This window comes from Pseudophryne corroboree, chromosome 2 (genome assembly GCF_028390025.1).
Source record: "Pseudophryne corroboree isolate aPseCor3 chromosome 2, aPseCor3.hap2, whole genome shotgun sequence".
NCBI classification, from domain to species: domain Eukaryota; kingdom Metazoa; phylum Chordata; class Amphibia; order Anura; family Myobatrachidae; genus Pseudophryne; species Pseudophryne corroboree.
In genome coordinates, this window is record NC_086445.1 from 712441436 (window position 1) to 712457148 (window position 15713).

Genomic DNA, 15713 nt, shown 5'->3' on the forward strand with positions numbered 1-15713 from the left:
TTTTAAAGATTTATTGAAGACTTACATTTTTTTTTTTTAATTGTCCGGTCCCTTCATTCAAGAACATTTGTGGAACCACACCGCCCAGCATGACCCATTGCTGGACTGTGTAGTTCCCCAAGTGCAGGCGATCAAAAGTGGCAGAGTGGTGTCAGCGGTCAGCACTTTGACACGCCTGCACTTGGGGAACCACACAGCCCAGCATGACCTATTGCTGGACTGTGTTGTTCCCCAAGTGCAGGTGGTCAAAAGTGGCAGAGTGGTGTCAGCGGTCAGCACTTTGACATGCCTGCACTTGGGGAACCACACAGCCCAGCATGACCCATTGCTGGACTGTGTTGTTCCCCAAGTGTATGCTGTCAAAAGTGGCAGAGTGGTGTCAGTGGTCAGCACTTTGACACGCCTGCACTTGGGGAACCACACAGCCCAGCATGACCCATTGCTGGACTGTGTTGTTCCCCAAGTGCAGGCGGTCAAAAGTGGCAGAGTGGTGTCAGTGGTCAGCACTTTGACACGCCTGCACTTGGGGAACCACACAGCCCAGCATGACCCATTGCTGGACTGTGTTGTTCCCCAAGTGCAGGCGGTCAAAAGTGGCAGAGTGGTGTCAGCGGTCAGCACTTTGACACGCCTGTACTTGGGGAACCACACAGCACAGCATGGACCCATTGCTGGACTGTGTTGTTCCCCAAGTGCAGGCGGTCCAAAGTTTCTTGAATATATACATTGAAACATGGCTTTACTCACATTGGTACGCACAACACGAACTACGCCGTCCACTTCAATTTTCCACCCAATCCTAGGAAGAAGCCAAAAATAAACACTAGTGAATAGTAAATTCACACAACAGTGAAAGCCTGTTTTACACCAATACAAAATGGATAAAAAAAAAAAAAGTGGTATCAGAATAGCTCTTTGGCCCATCATACATGTAACCACAAGGAGCTTTCATCAGTTACCACACGCGCCCGCATACATGCCCGCGCATGTATGCCTAGACATAAAGCTCCTTGGTAGTATCCGGTCGGGGGTGGGGGAGCCCAACACACATATAACACAATATTAAGAAGAAAAAAAAACTAATGGGAGGGGGAGAAAGGGAAACATGAAAAACATGAGTAAATAATAAAACAATACGACTGGGCTTCTGGTGGTTGTTGACCATCCGGAACCTCTTCTTCCTCTTGATGTGGCGTCGATGCCCTGGGCGGCTGTGGCGTGTGTTGAATTGGCCTCGGTTGCCGTGCTGGTGTAGACGTGGCGGCCGGTGGTGGAGGTATCTGGTAGGGGTGGTACATCCCTGTATATCCTTGGTACAGCTGTGACCGTCCATACCAGGATCGGGGTGGAGCATGGGCAGGAGGCGTCAGTGTGGCTTGTGGTGGCGGATGTGGTGGTTCACCAGCGTGTTGTTGAGCTGGCTCTGGGAGCTTATCATAGATCATCTGTAGCGTTGTTGCGATGATCTGTTGGCTGGATGCGGAATGTCGATGGCTCTCCGACATGTTGTCAACGCTGTGTGCCAGGCATGATGTGTTATCCACCAGCCGGTTGATGGATGTGGCCAGAACGTGAAGGATGTCCATAGTCTCCCTGTGATCTTCTCGTCTGGTCTTTTGCGTTTCTGCCGTGCTGTCGGCAAGAGCCTTTTGCATGTCAACAAAAACAGTTTGCCATCTTATCCATAGTCTTCTCAATGGCGTCCAGTCTGGTTCCAACGACAACCCAAAAACTATCCTGGCTGACATTCATCTCTGCTGCCAGGGTGTGTACCCTCTGAACATTTGAGGGATCCTGCCCTTGCTGGACGTCTGCCACCAATTGCATTTGTGAAGCTGAAAAGAAAATTAGAAATTAGTTTACACATTCATACATTTGTTTGAAGGTTCACAATTTGATAAATACTCACACAGGGATGTAGAAACAGCGGACTGCTGTACTTCCACCTCGTCGTCATACGAATCCTGTTTGAGATCCGGCCTGAAGAAGGGACCAATCTCCGACGCAAGTCCGCTGCTGGTCCGTGGCATCTCTGTTTGCAAAAGAAAAAAAAAATAACGTTAATAAACTATACAAAAATGGCGACCCCCCCAAAAAAAAATAAAAAAATAAAATAAAAACCTTCTCCATCCGGTGGTGCCGCTGCTCCAGGAACTTCACTTGTCCTCAATTCTGGAGACTTTTCAAGGGTATGGCTGGATACGTCTGCACGGCTGTCTTCAAACCCAAGAAAAGTCTTGTCCGTTAACCCTGTAGACTCAAACAGTTCGGGTGATGGGTCCACAAGGGTAGTGTCTTGTTGAGGCTCTTCGATCACAGTCCCAGAGCTCCTGGAGAGATGACGAGCTGGTGATGGCCTGCGCGCAGGAGATGTAGTTTGGCGCCCAACTGGTGGTGTGGTCGCCGACGGTGACTGGCGCGCAGGTGACTTTCTGCGCGCTGACGATGTGTGGCACGCAGGTGATGATCTGCGCGCTGCTGATGCTTGCTGCGCAGGTGATGGTCCGCACGCTGCTGCCAATGCCTGCTGCGCAGGTGATGGTCCGCGCGCTGCCGATGTCCTGCGCGCAGGTGAAGTCCTCTGGGCAGGCGTATCTGGGGAAAAAGAACAAACACATTAGCAAATAAAAAAAATAAAAAAGATTAATGCAGCTCATCTGAATGTATTCTTACCATCAGGCCTCCTTTTGGACTGCTTGTCTCCCGCCGTCTTCCGTCTTCTGGGTGGTTCTTCCTCCTCGGAAAAGCCAGCAGGGCGGCTAGAGTCCACACCTCCGCGAACTCCTTGGACCATGACAGGGGGTTCATGCGCCTTTTAATAACGTTCTCCCAGGGTAGCCACTTCAGATTGAGAGCCGGACCACCTCCCGTAGCTGTCTCATGTCGGCGCTGAATCCCCATCTTCTTTTTGGCCTGTCTGCGGCAATCACTGTACCGCTTCATGCAGTTTCTGGTGCTCTGGCAGTTTCCAAATACTGCAGTGACTTGTCTCGCGATGGCATCCCAGATGTTTCGCTTGGTCTTAGCTGCTGTGGTCTGTGCCCTTGGTCCATACAGAACATTGTAGGACCTGTCGACGCCATGCACTAGGGCACAGTTTTCCGCCTCAGTGTATCTGGGTCCACGCGGCTTCTTCGGTCCTGCGTCTTCACCAGAGGCTTCCTACCCCGACTGATCCTCTGGCTGGCTTCTTGCCTTTAGGGATAAAAAAAAACCCATGCATTTAATAAGATCGGTATGTACCTGTGAGTGTGTCAGTATCCCTGGCAGTGTGCAAAGATATCTGTAGGTGTGCATGGCAGTGCGCAAACTAGGGTGTGTCAAGTTGGATGCTATTGTTTCTGCAGGTGTTGTCAGTATTTACCTGTGTAGGCCTTTTCTTTTTCTTTTGCTTCTGTCTTTGGTCCCTTTGACGACCGCGGCTGGTCACTGCATGCCTGGTCGGTCGTATCCTCCTCCTGGGTCGGCTCCGACTCCTCATTGCTGTGCAGGGAAAGTTCTTCTGAGGGGTGGGGGGAAGGGGGGGGGGATCGGGGCCGCTTGTCCCTGGACATCTCTGTTGTAAATAGAAAAAATATATATTTTTACAAATTTCACACACATTACATAATTACATGCAACCACACGTAATGCTGCTGGGACCCCAGTGCTCAAGCAGGACCAAACACAACAAAAAAAAAATGAAAAATTGAAAAATACCTCAGCCAAAAAAGCCAAAACCCCCGTACAAGCATCCCTGCATATGCTGGAGGTCAACCAGTGCTAAAATAGGAGCAAAAAAACATGTTTTGGGAACAAACAACGACACATGTCGGCCACATGGCAGAAACCGACACACTATAAAATCATCCCAAATCAAGCCAAAAAGCATCCCTGCACATGCTAGAGCTCAACCAGTGCTAAAGTAGGAGCAAAAAACATGTTTTGGAAACTATCTACACCACATGTCGGCCACTTGGCAGATACCGACACAGTGTAGAGAGGTTTGCGCAAGAGGCAAAAAAAGGGGGACTATTGATAATGTCTCTCAGGGGCACACTTGATTCTGTATATTGAAAAGATAGAATTTGGTAATGTGTGGGTAGGAAAAGATAAAACTTAACTTTTAATCACAGACGAAAGGATACTAAAATTATTGCTGTAAATCAGCAATATAGTTAAAACAAGTATTAAACAAAAATATTGTTGACGATACAATTTGTAACTCACTTGTATAAAGAGGGTGACAGAAAGTTTCTCTGTAAACCCCCTGATTTGTAAGTGAGTATTGATGTTTGACGTTAATCAAAAGCGAAAATATAAATATTCCTATTATCTCTATGAGACTATGAAGTTATATACATATGTATATTCATATGAGAGATAATGGAAAACCGGCTTGTATAAAATCTGGACTCCCGGAAGTGGGTCAACTGCGGTAATGGAGTACAAGGCTCGAATGGAATTAAATTTGCTGATCAGCAGAAGGTGTATTCCTTGGTGCTACAGTACCCGGTATTCCCAGAGGGTCACCCTTTCTGATACTAACCTGGCCCAATGCTGCTTGGCTTCCAAGATCAGACGAGATCGGGCATGTCCAGCATGGTATGACTGTAGAAAGTCAGGTGAGTGCCTATCTGCTGGGGGGATGGCTATTACTTGAGCTATTTGGGACAGATTGGTCCAATAGATGGCGTTGTCAAATAGCCAAATGTTTGCCCAAGAGGCAGCTTGAGCAAAAGAACACCACAATTTTGTTGAGAAAAAATGGTGCAGAATGATTTGTTTCTTTTATGGGAATTCCCCCACAAAGGAATTACGGTAAGAACACATGCCAAATTTCCCACAAAGAAAATGTGGTGTGGCAATAAACAAAGTGATATGTCCTAATTGATGGAATATTTCTTGGAACTGGAAGGTGCCGTAAAGATTCACCTTTACGTTAATTTCCAAAAATACATTAGATATATCAGAAAATAACTCAGAAAATAATTATAAACATTGAATATATCATCGCAATAATACAGCCTGAGTGGATAGTACGGAAATATCAGAATTGCAAATGTGTTCTAGCAATAATGCCCAAATGATATATGCTGAGAAATAACATTTGACATAGGATCCAGCACATAAGCTGCCCAAGCAGCTATCTGTCTGCTTGCAGGAAAAACAATTGTGTTACAATAATTCTCACAGAAGAAATTACTGAATATATTGCGACAATGATGACTCATATGGTAGTAACATGAAAATTCACATAAATATTCAGCACATGAACTGCATTGGCAGCTATCTGTCTGTTATGGAAAAAATACAATTGTGTTTAAACACTCATCATGCAGATAAATCGCTGAATGGATTGCAGAAATACCATTGGCTGACTCAAATAGCACCATAAAGAGTACCATGAAAAACCACATAAACTCCAGCACAGTAGCTGTCCGTCTGACTGAGCTAATAGCTCTAATTCTGAAAGTAATGGCTTAAATGCACAAGTAATGAGCTAATAAGCAATTTCCCTGCACACAGTGTGTGTGTACAATCACAGAGAAAAATGTCAGGCAACAAACTGGTTGCTATGGTAACAGTCCCGTCTGTGCAGCATGCACAGAGTGGAGGAAGTTTCTCCCCTGTACCGGCGCTGGACACAAGGGGACTGGGACCAAACCAAAAAGGGGCTTATGCCGGCTGCAGCAGGCAAAGTTGTACTTGCTGTGTGTGAGCTGGAGGGGAGTCCGCTCGTCGGAGCTCCGTTACGGAGGTCCCGGAAGTCGGGTGCCGGACCGGAAGTGATACCGACACAGTCAAAGTCAGCCCAAACAAGGCCAAAATTACCACCAGCATGTGCAGGGATGCACCAGTGCTGAAATAGGAGCACAAAAAAACATATTTTGGGAACAAACAACGACACATATCGGCCACATGGCAGATACCGACACGGTCTAAAATCACCCCAAACAAGCCAAAAATCATTCCTGCACATGCTGGAGGTACACCAGTGCTAAAATAGGAGCAAAAAAACCATGTTTTGGAAACAATCTACACCACATGTCGGCCACATGGCAGATACCGACACAGTCAAAGTCAGCCCAAACAAGGCCAAAATTACCTCCAGCATGTGCAGGGATGTACCAGTGCTGAAATAGGAGCAAAAAAAACATGTTTTGGGAGCAAACAACAATACATGTCGGCCACATGGCAGATACCGACACGGTCTAAAATCACCCCAAACAAGCCAAAAATCATTCCTGCACATGCTGGAGGTACACCAGTGCTAAAATAGGAGCAAAAAAACATGTTTTGGAAACAATCTACACCACATGTCGGCCACATGGCAGATACCGACACAGTCAAAGTCAGCCCAAACAAGGCCAACATTACCTCCAGCATGTGCAGGAATGCACCAGTGCTGAAATAGGAGCAAAAAAACATGTTTTGGGAACAAACAACGACACATGTCGGCCACATGGCAGATACCGACACGGTCTAAAATCACCCCAAACAAGCCAAAAATCATTCCTGCACATGCTGGAGGTACACCAGTGCTAAAATAGGAGCAAAAAAACATGTTTTGGAAACAATCTACACCACATGTCGGCCACATGGCAGATACCGACACAGTCAAAGTCAGCCCAAACAAGGCCAAAATTACCTCCAGCATGTGCAGGGATGCACCAGTGCTGAAATAGGAGCAAAAAAACATGTTTTGGGAACAAACAACAATACGTCGGCCACATGGCAGATACCGACACGGTCTAAAATCACCCCAAACAAGCCAAAAATCACCTGCACATGCTGGAGGTACATCAGTGCTAAAATAGGAGCAAAAAAACATGTTTTGGAGACAAATGACATCACATGTCGACCACATGGCTGATACAAACACAATGAAAATCACCCCAAACAAGCCAAAAAGTACCTCCAGCATGTTCAGGGATGCACCAGTGCTAAAATAGGATCCAAAAAACATGTTTTGGAAACAAACGACATCACCTTTCGACCACATGGTGGATAACGACACGGTCTAAAATCACCCCAAACAAGACAAAAATCATACCTCCACATGCTGGAGGTACACCAATGCAAAAGCATGACCCAAAAAACATTTTATGGAAAAAAAAAAACGTGAAAAACTACCCCCAAACACAAAACCCGTCCTGGATTAAAGCCTGCTGGGTGTCCAAACAATACCACAGCAAACAATACCAATTTGCTAGCTCTGCAGCACCTCCACCTCACTCTGCAGGTTCACAAAATGGCTGCTGAGCACGCAGCAAACAAGCCCATATAAAGGGCTGAAAACGGCGGGAAGTCGAATCCAGGACGCCCCCTACTCGACGATTGGTCCGTTATTCGACAAGAGGAGTGTCGAATGCGTTTTGTATTGAATATGTCGAATTCATGGTCCCGGGTGGAGGGTTTCGGCTGTCGAGTACAGTCGAATCCTAAAATGGACGAAAAAAAGACGCAATTCGGCCAGAATTGCATATACCCCATAGTCTCCACACACATTGCCAGCAAGTTACATTTACTCAAAGGGCAGAACAATGGAGATATTCAGCTTTACAGGATGTGAGGGGACAGAACCAGGTTAGGACTTAGTGTTTGGTATCCAGATGTGCAGTATTTTGCGACCTATGTACCGGTTGTTATGTGCAGTTAATCGCATATTTCTGCACATAGATATGCGCAGAACTGTAATATTCACCAATACTGTAATTACTGTACTCATGATATTCGGCAGGAACCCGGTGGTGGAGACCTGCAAGCACACCTGGACCAAGCATCACCCACTCATTCAAACCAACCTATGACCCCTCATGTACTGAAAATGACCTGCCCCTTGACCTATGGAAGAAGAGCTTACATTTCCTATTGTATTGTATTTGGACCTATTGTATAAAAGAAAGGCTTCATGACCAGGCATAAGTCTATTCTCTGGAGGTCATCTTGCTAAGACTGATTGAGACCTGGATCCGGGAGCGCTGGTGAACAAACGTATGTACTATTGGTTGTAGCTCTTCTCTGTAATATTGTTGTACTTTTACTTGTATCTTTTGAGTAAATATATTGTTGATGCATTGGACCACAACATAACACTTAACTACTGGTGTCACATTCCATTCTTGTTTGGTGAATAAGGTGTATGCAGCCACACGTGTCGCTGCATTGTGCGCATAGCGTGTCGGTGTGTATACGCATCGTGCATACACATCGTAGGGGTTCTTGTTTGCATTTAGCGGCCGCAGCGGCCCGAACCACAGTGTGATTAGGTATTGCTTTTTCCTTGAAAGTAAATCGACCTTTACAATAAACACTACGTACTCAGTGGAAAGTGTTTATATATTGATGGGGTGTCACTTTATCCCAAAACCGAGTGATATCGGCAAAGAGTGGTAGAGTTTCCTTTCTGTTTCAGGAAATCGAGCTTATAGCTGGAAATCCCATGATTCTTTAGATCCTGGATATTAATACTTAAAAAAGTACCTAAGTATTGATATTACCTAAGTTTGATATACTTAAATGTTGAGAATACTTAAAGGTTTAGTTGTACCCAACCTCCATAATAATTTTAATATGTCATCCACAAGAACAGTGGGTCCAAATTGTTCGCTGGATTTGTAAATTCCACAGGAAAGTCACAAAAGTTGGTTCTGTATGGGCAAAGTACTAGGATGAAAATCCAGAATATTGCAAAATCAGAAAAATAGATAATTGATATATCAAAGTTTATCATGATAGTAATATTATCAATTATAATCTGTTATTCTATGTACTTTGTAAATATACAGGTCGGGGATGTCAGGATATCAGATACTTACTAAGTGAGGGAGCCAGTGTCTAGATTTTCGTGCACACATTGTACTGCATATGATGTAATTCCACATAGAAGTCACATTTATGTTATTGTTAATTTTTTCCCCCTCTACTTGTATTTCACACTATATCTACCAACATAATTTACATATTTTTCCTACCACAAGTTCCTCATATTGCTGGGTTTTTTCTCTCTAAATATTATATTTTTAAACTTTTATGGACTTTATTTTATGATTCCGTAGTTATCCAAGGGTTATTTGCCCATATAACAAACAATTTTGTTTTGTGACAAGGTTGTCACAAAAGGGGGGGGGGGAGTAGAATATATTTGTTATAGGCAAAGATATTGTTACTATCAATAGCTGCATGGCACATATTCCAATGCGTTTTATTTTTTAGAAAACATATGCAAGTTAAGAATGGAAAAGTATGTAGGATAATAGATGAATCATAAAGAGAGAGGTGATTGGAAAAGAAAAGTTGAGAAGCAATATGAAGGTCACATGAAAGTTTGAAGACTAAAAGAACGTCTGTTTTAATAAAGACAAAAGAGAGAGACTATTGTAGTAATCAAGTTAATGAGATGACACCTAGTCATCCTACACGGAACGATGATATTTCAATGCCCAAGGAAAACTGTACAGTCACAAAAGACAATAAAGACATTGATTCCATGTTACTTGACAATGAACCACTATGAGAAATATAGAAAGTATCCTGTTCCAAAGACAAAGACAAAGAAAAATGTTAAACCTATGAGAAATTAATACAATTGTACCAGTCTTGTTTATAACAGGACATATCCTTGTGGGAGGGAAAATGGATGTGTACCAGATAATAATGATATCTGGTGAGATTAAAGGTAAGACCACTGCACTGAAATCACTATTACAGTACCTGGCCTGACGGAGAAAGCCCATAGGCTTACTCACATTGGTAAGGGGAGTATGGTGACAACAGTTCAGCTTTCTTTTCCTATGAATGTAAGAGGATGCAGTCATGCTTTCCCTGTCTAAAGAGAGAATACCCCGCTCTACACAAGGACCTTTCCCAGGCAACACAGAATTACTTTATCCACCCAATAGAAAATAAGTTTTGGTATATTGTAATGTGTTTAACGGCAGCCAATAGCACTATATATTTAATCATAAGAGTTGGATCTACATTTACACAGCCCTATAAGTATTTGGCCTCAGAGAATCCCACTATGGTATTAATTATGTTGTCAAAAGTCACAGGGAACACAGTGTGGAGGTGGCGTAGTCTTGTATAAGTACCAGTTGATGTCTATCGCTCCACTAATCCTGTTCCCAAGAACCTTTTTCCATATTGGACTTTTATTGGCACATGCTCAAATTCTATAGTAAGCCGTGTCTGAAAGAAAAAGGAGTTCAAGATGATACACCAGAGCACAGTCTCCTCACAGGCAAACAGATGAAGCCTAGTGAGATTATAAATGGTCTGTAATTCTCTTTTCAGGTCATTGGGGAAGGACCATGTCAAAGACTACCTCCATTTGCAGAACTGTTGCTGAGAGAAGCCCACCTGGAGAAGCTAAAAGCACCAACGAGGGAGGCTGATCTCACCCTAGATTTGGAGGCACTGTTTAAAGGACAGTAAATAGTTCCATGCCTTGTTTGATTTGGATGATAAAGTGTAAGAGATGAGATTGTCCTGCAGGCTTAAATCAGATAAATAAAAAGAATCGCAAATCCCTATAAGGTGTATAATGTTTAAGAGTAGACCTGCCCATAGTAGATTAGATGGCAGATATTATATACTGTATATATTTCATACTTGGTCAAACAAGGGGGGGAAACAGGACGGGGAGCTGAATCAGGTTCCTGGTACTGTGGCAAGTAAGGTAACAGTTCACCTGTGGGTTCTATGTGACTGATGACATTTCTCCCTACACTATAGTCCATAATGGCTTAAGGAAAATACTAACAAACATATAGTATGTTCCCCACACTGAACATGGCATATGAAAATATAATGAGTAACGCTAGAAATATGTACAAAATTATGTTTTGATAAGAAACTGATGAATATGTACTTGAGCAGAAGAAGAAATATATCACTTATCAATTGAGACAAGCTTGCCAAAAGTATCTATTTATATCTCGTGGTTATAGAGCTAAAATACTATGATTTACAATTAATTTACTATAAAAAAATACCCTTACTGATATGCCTTATGGCTTGCTATATAGACTTGTGATAGACCTAGGAAGTTTAAATTTTATGGACTAGCTAAAAATATAAAGGCTACAAGCACTGCTATAGATCTCATTAATGAAGAATTGAGAGACATTAGAGAAGGTATGATTCAAAATCGAGTTGCCATCGATTAGTTACTGCTCAAAGAAGGTAGCGGTTGTGAACAATTTAAAGGAATGTGTTGTTTTAATATCTCAGATAATTACAATCCCATTGAAAAGAAGGTTAAATTACTACAAGATTTACAGGAACATATGAACCAATCAGCTGATTGGGATCTTTTGGATGGATGGGAGCTAGTATTTCTAAGTGGCTATATCAAATGTTGCATTTTGTCATGATGATAAGTCTTATAATTTTCATAATCAATGTAAGCATCAAATGCATGCCTACCCTTGATCGACTATGTGGCAAAATACTGACGCCACCCCAAAGGAAGCCACAAACTTAACGGATTGTGATGACCCCAGCTACCTACACTGCGGTAACCCACACATGATCACACTAACAGAAATATACCCTTAATAGATGCTTACATGCTTTTGCTTCATACACACACACATAGCAAGAAGAACCTCAACCTATAGCCAGGTTAAAGAAACAGAACATATTCTGTCGCTACCTCTTCCATTTCTTTTATCTATCCAAGTTTTCGGGAGGGTTGAGACTTTTCGCATAGATACTCAGTGGACTAGTGCCAGCGATTACATCCAGAGAACAGGTTTTCATTTTTCTATCTTACATCTCACACTACTCCACTCATCACCAGACAAATAATTTAAACATGATGAATATTTGATTTATTATATGATAGTTGTTTATAGATTAAACAAAACGGTGGAATGTTGAAGTTAAATCAAATATCCTGTATTGTCTCATTAATTGTGCTATGATTCTTGATATTCTAATGTTCCCTTAAACAGTGTCTTCATTTAGTATAGAGTTAATATGCACAGAGTAATATTCTCCCTCAACCCTTGAGCATCGTTTGATTAGGTGTTTACGTGACTAGTAGCAAGGCCTTTGTGTAGATAACGAGTGTTCAATGATATTGTACGAGACTTTGTGGCATTACAAGAAGGACATATTATAGAATATCAGATGGACCTTTACTTTGGACAACAACATGTTATTATGAACAAGAATGACCTTTATGACAACAAAGCCTATTAGAGAACCTAATTGTTATGTATAGGAGATTCAAGATTCATGGACAAGTCTGCCATCTTATGGATAGAACCACTATCTTTAATTAGCTAATCTGACCATATTTGGCATTTCCCCTTATTGTTCATCAACCAATGTATCTTTATGATTTAATCTATATGTGCGCCTTGTTTGTAAATAAGCTATGAATAATTGTATAATGTTATGGTATAAATAATGTAAAGTCAGTGTTCTAAAGACACAGGCTCATGGTGAATTCTGTCTTGGTCCACGCTCCTCTGCGCAGAATATTGGGTGTGGTTCCCTCTTTTATAATAAATTCTATATGCTGAATATCATCACAACAGAGAACTCTCAATTATTATTATTATCATTATTCGGCTTTAACAGCGCTAACAATGCATCGCCAAATAACAACATTAAGGGGAGATACAAACGTGATACATAACATACATGTATACACACATACTGTACATAACATGCTTTACTATGGGAATACTGTGTAAAATTGCATCTCAGTACGTAGCACCAGACATTTTAGACATTGTTTAGTAGATGAACAGCTAGTGGGAAGAAGCTTTTAGTGGTTCTGGTCGTCCTGGAGGGAATAGACCTGTAACGCCTGCCTGATAGAAGCATTTCAAACAGGTCGTGGCCAGGGTGTTAATTGTCTGCCAGAATTTTCCTTGCACGCTTTTTGACTCTGGACAGGTATAGGTCTTGGACAGTGGGGATATCGGTCTCAAAAATCATTTCAGCTGTCCTCAACACCCTCAGTAGCTTTCATCTTTCACACTCCCTGTCAGCTCCATACCAGACTACGATCAATGAGCATAGGACAGACTCTACGATGGCTGCGTAGAAGATATGCAGCAGATTCTGCGTGATATTGAATTTCTTGAGTTGCCTTAGGAAGAACATTCACTGTTGCACCTTCCTGGCGATGGTGCTTGTGTTTGGTCCCCATTTAAGGTCATGGGATATATTTGACCCCAGGAATTTAAAGGAGTCGACCCACGACACCACGCGGTCGGCAATCATGAGTGGGGGCAAGGCAGCAGGTTTCCTTCTGAAGTCCACTACCATCTCTATCCTTTTAAGGGGGTTTAGGTCCAGGTTATTCCTGCTGCACCACTTTGTTAGCCGGTCAACCTCGCGCCTGTATGCAGACTCATCCCCGTCCTCATTTAGACCAATGATGGTGGTGTCATCAGTGAATTTTATGATTTTTACTGATTGCTTGGCCAAGGTACAGTCATTGGTGTATAGAGAGAAGAGGAGAGGGAGAGGACACATCCTTGGGGGGCCCCTGTGCTGATAGAGTGCACGTCAGACGAAAGCTTCCCTGCTTTCACCACCTGTCTCCTTGCTGTCAGAAAATCTATTATCCAGGAGCATGTTGGTGCAGGAACACCTAAGGAGAGAAGTTTCAGCTGCAGAATACATGGGACTATTGTGTTAAATGCTGAGCTGAAGTCCACAAATTGGACCCGCTCATAGGAGCCTGGGCAGTCCAGGTGATGTAGGATGTAGTGCAGCCCCAAGTTGACTACATTCTTGTCACTCCTGTTAGCACGGTAGGTGAACTGCAGGGGGTCCATTTGAGACTTAGTCACTTCTCTCAGGTGGTTCAGCACCAGCCGCTCAAACGCTTTGATGACCACAGATGTAAGCTCAATTGGCCTGTAGTTATTCAGATCTTTTACGGTTGAGTGCTTGGGAACTGGGATAATTGTTGAGCGTTTAAAGCAGGAGGGAACCTTACATGTCTCCAGTGAGTTGTTGAAGGTCCTGGTAAAGATGTGGGCAAGCTGGACAGCACAGGTCTTCAGGGCAGATGGCGACACGCCTTCTGGGCCTTTGGCTTTCCTGGGTTTAGTTTTTTTAATTTTACTTCTACCTCTCCTGTGTCTACCCGGAGAGCTGCGCAGGGGGGTGGGTGCAGTGCTCAGATCCGGGGTAGATCTGAGACTGGGGGCTTCTTTCTCAAATCTATAATAGAAGTTATTCTTCTCATCTATCAGATTTTGTTGTATGACAGTGGGGTTCGGAGGTTTCTTGTAACTAGTCATGACCTGCATGCTTCTCCACACTGACATGGGGTCATTGAGAGGTTGTTTGCCAGCTTATTGGCGAACTGCCTTTTTGCCTGCCTAATTTTATGTGACAGGGAGTATCTGGTCAGTTTGTACTGATCCCTGTCTCTGTTCCTGTAGTCCTCCTCCTTCGCCCGATGGAGTTTTCTGAGCTGGGCGCTAAACCACGGCTTGTTGTTCTTAAAGGTGCAAGATGTTTTGGTTTGCACACACATGTCCTCGCAGAAGTTGATGTAGAAGGTCACTACGTCAGCCAGTTTGTCTAGGTCAGTAGTAGAAGCTTCAAAGACCCTCTAATCTGTGCAGTCAAGACAGGCCTGGAGCTCTATCTTTTCCGTCTCAGCTTCTGGGTGTAGGTTTGGAGGAGGTGAACTAGGCAGTGGTCGGAACGGCCCAGGGCTGCACTGTGGATAGACCGGTAGTCAGCCTTGATGGTGGTGTAACAGTAGTCCAGGGTGCGCCCTTACCTGGTGAGGCATTTGACTTGTTGCTTAAACTTTGGTTGTTCCTGGCTCAGGTTTGTGTTGTTGAAGTCACCCAGCACTATGAACGGTAAGTCCGGATATTTGAGTTCCGCATCTGTTATCCTGATGGCCAGCTGGTGTAGGGCTTCATCTGCTCTTGCTTGGGGGGGAAGGAATATACACTTCTACCAAGATTATTAAGGCAAATTTCCAGGGCGAGTAGAACGGCTTACAGTTGATGATAAGCGTCTCCAGTTGTGGGCTGCATGATTTGCATAGGATAGTGACGTTGGTGCACCACCCTTCATTTATGTAGAAGCAGGTACCACCACCTTTGAATTTATCGGTGAGCTCCTTGTCACGATCATTCCTGAATAGGCTAAAGCCCGGCAGGGACACTGAGGAGTAAGCAATTTGGTCATCCTGCCACATTTCAGTGAAGCAGAGGATAGATGACTGCTGTGAAGTGGAAGCCCTGCACCGTTCATTTGCTGTAGATGTGAATAAATGGTTAAAATAGGGAAAATAAATGCATTTCCTCTTACCCTTCCAAGGGACCTCTGAGCCTAGACTGGTACTGCAAAATAGGCTTAAAAACAGCATGGGGTTTCCCAAAAACTAGCACTAGGCTCAAATAGCCAGGGGCTGACACTATAGCTGGGGAACACACAGTGTGGGGTCCAGGGACGTAGCCAGAACTTTGTGGGTCCAATAGCAACATTTTGAGTGGGCCCCTGTCCCCATGCTTCTAGAGAAACACCTCTCCACAGCAGCTGTTAATTTTCTGCCCTGTAGTAGTGCCCTAGTTCAAGTTATGTCACATTGTATTGCGATAGTTTATATTATGACCCAGAGTAGAACTGCCAACACACATTATGCCACACAGTATGCCCAATTCTTCTTATGAAATACAGTGTCCTCACTTCATATTGTGACAAATTACAGTGCCCCAGTTCTTATATGCAAC

General features: G+C 43.4%; 1 pseudogene; it reads right to left on the bottom strand.

Moving 5' to 3' along the window:
- Positions 1-4479: 4479 nt before the first annotated feature.
- LOC135051566 (5S ribosomal RNA) lies at positions 4480-4598 on the bottom strand (annotated as a pseudogene).
- Positions 4599-15713: the final 11115 nt, after the last annotated feature.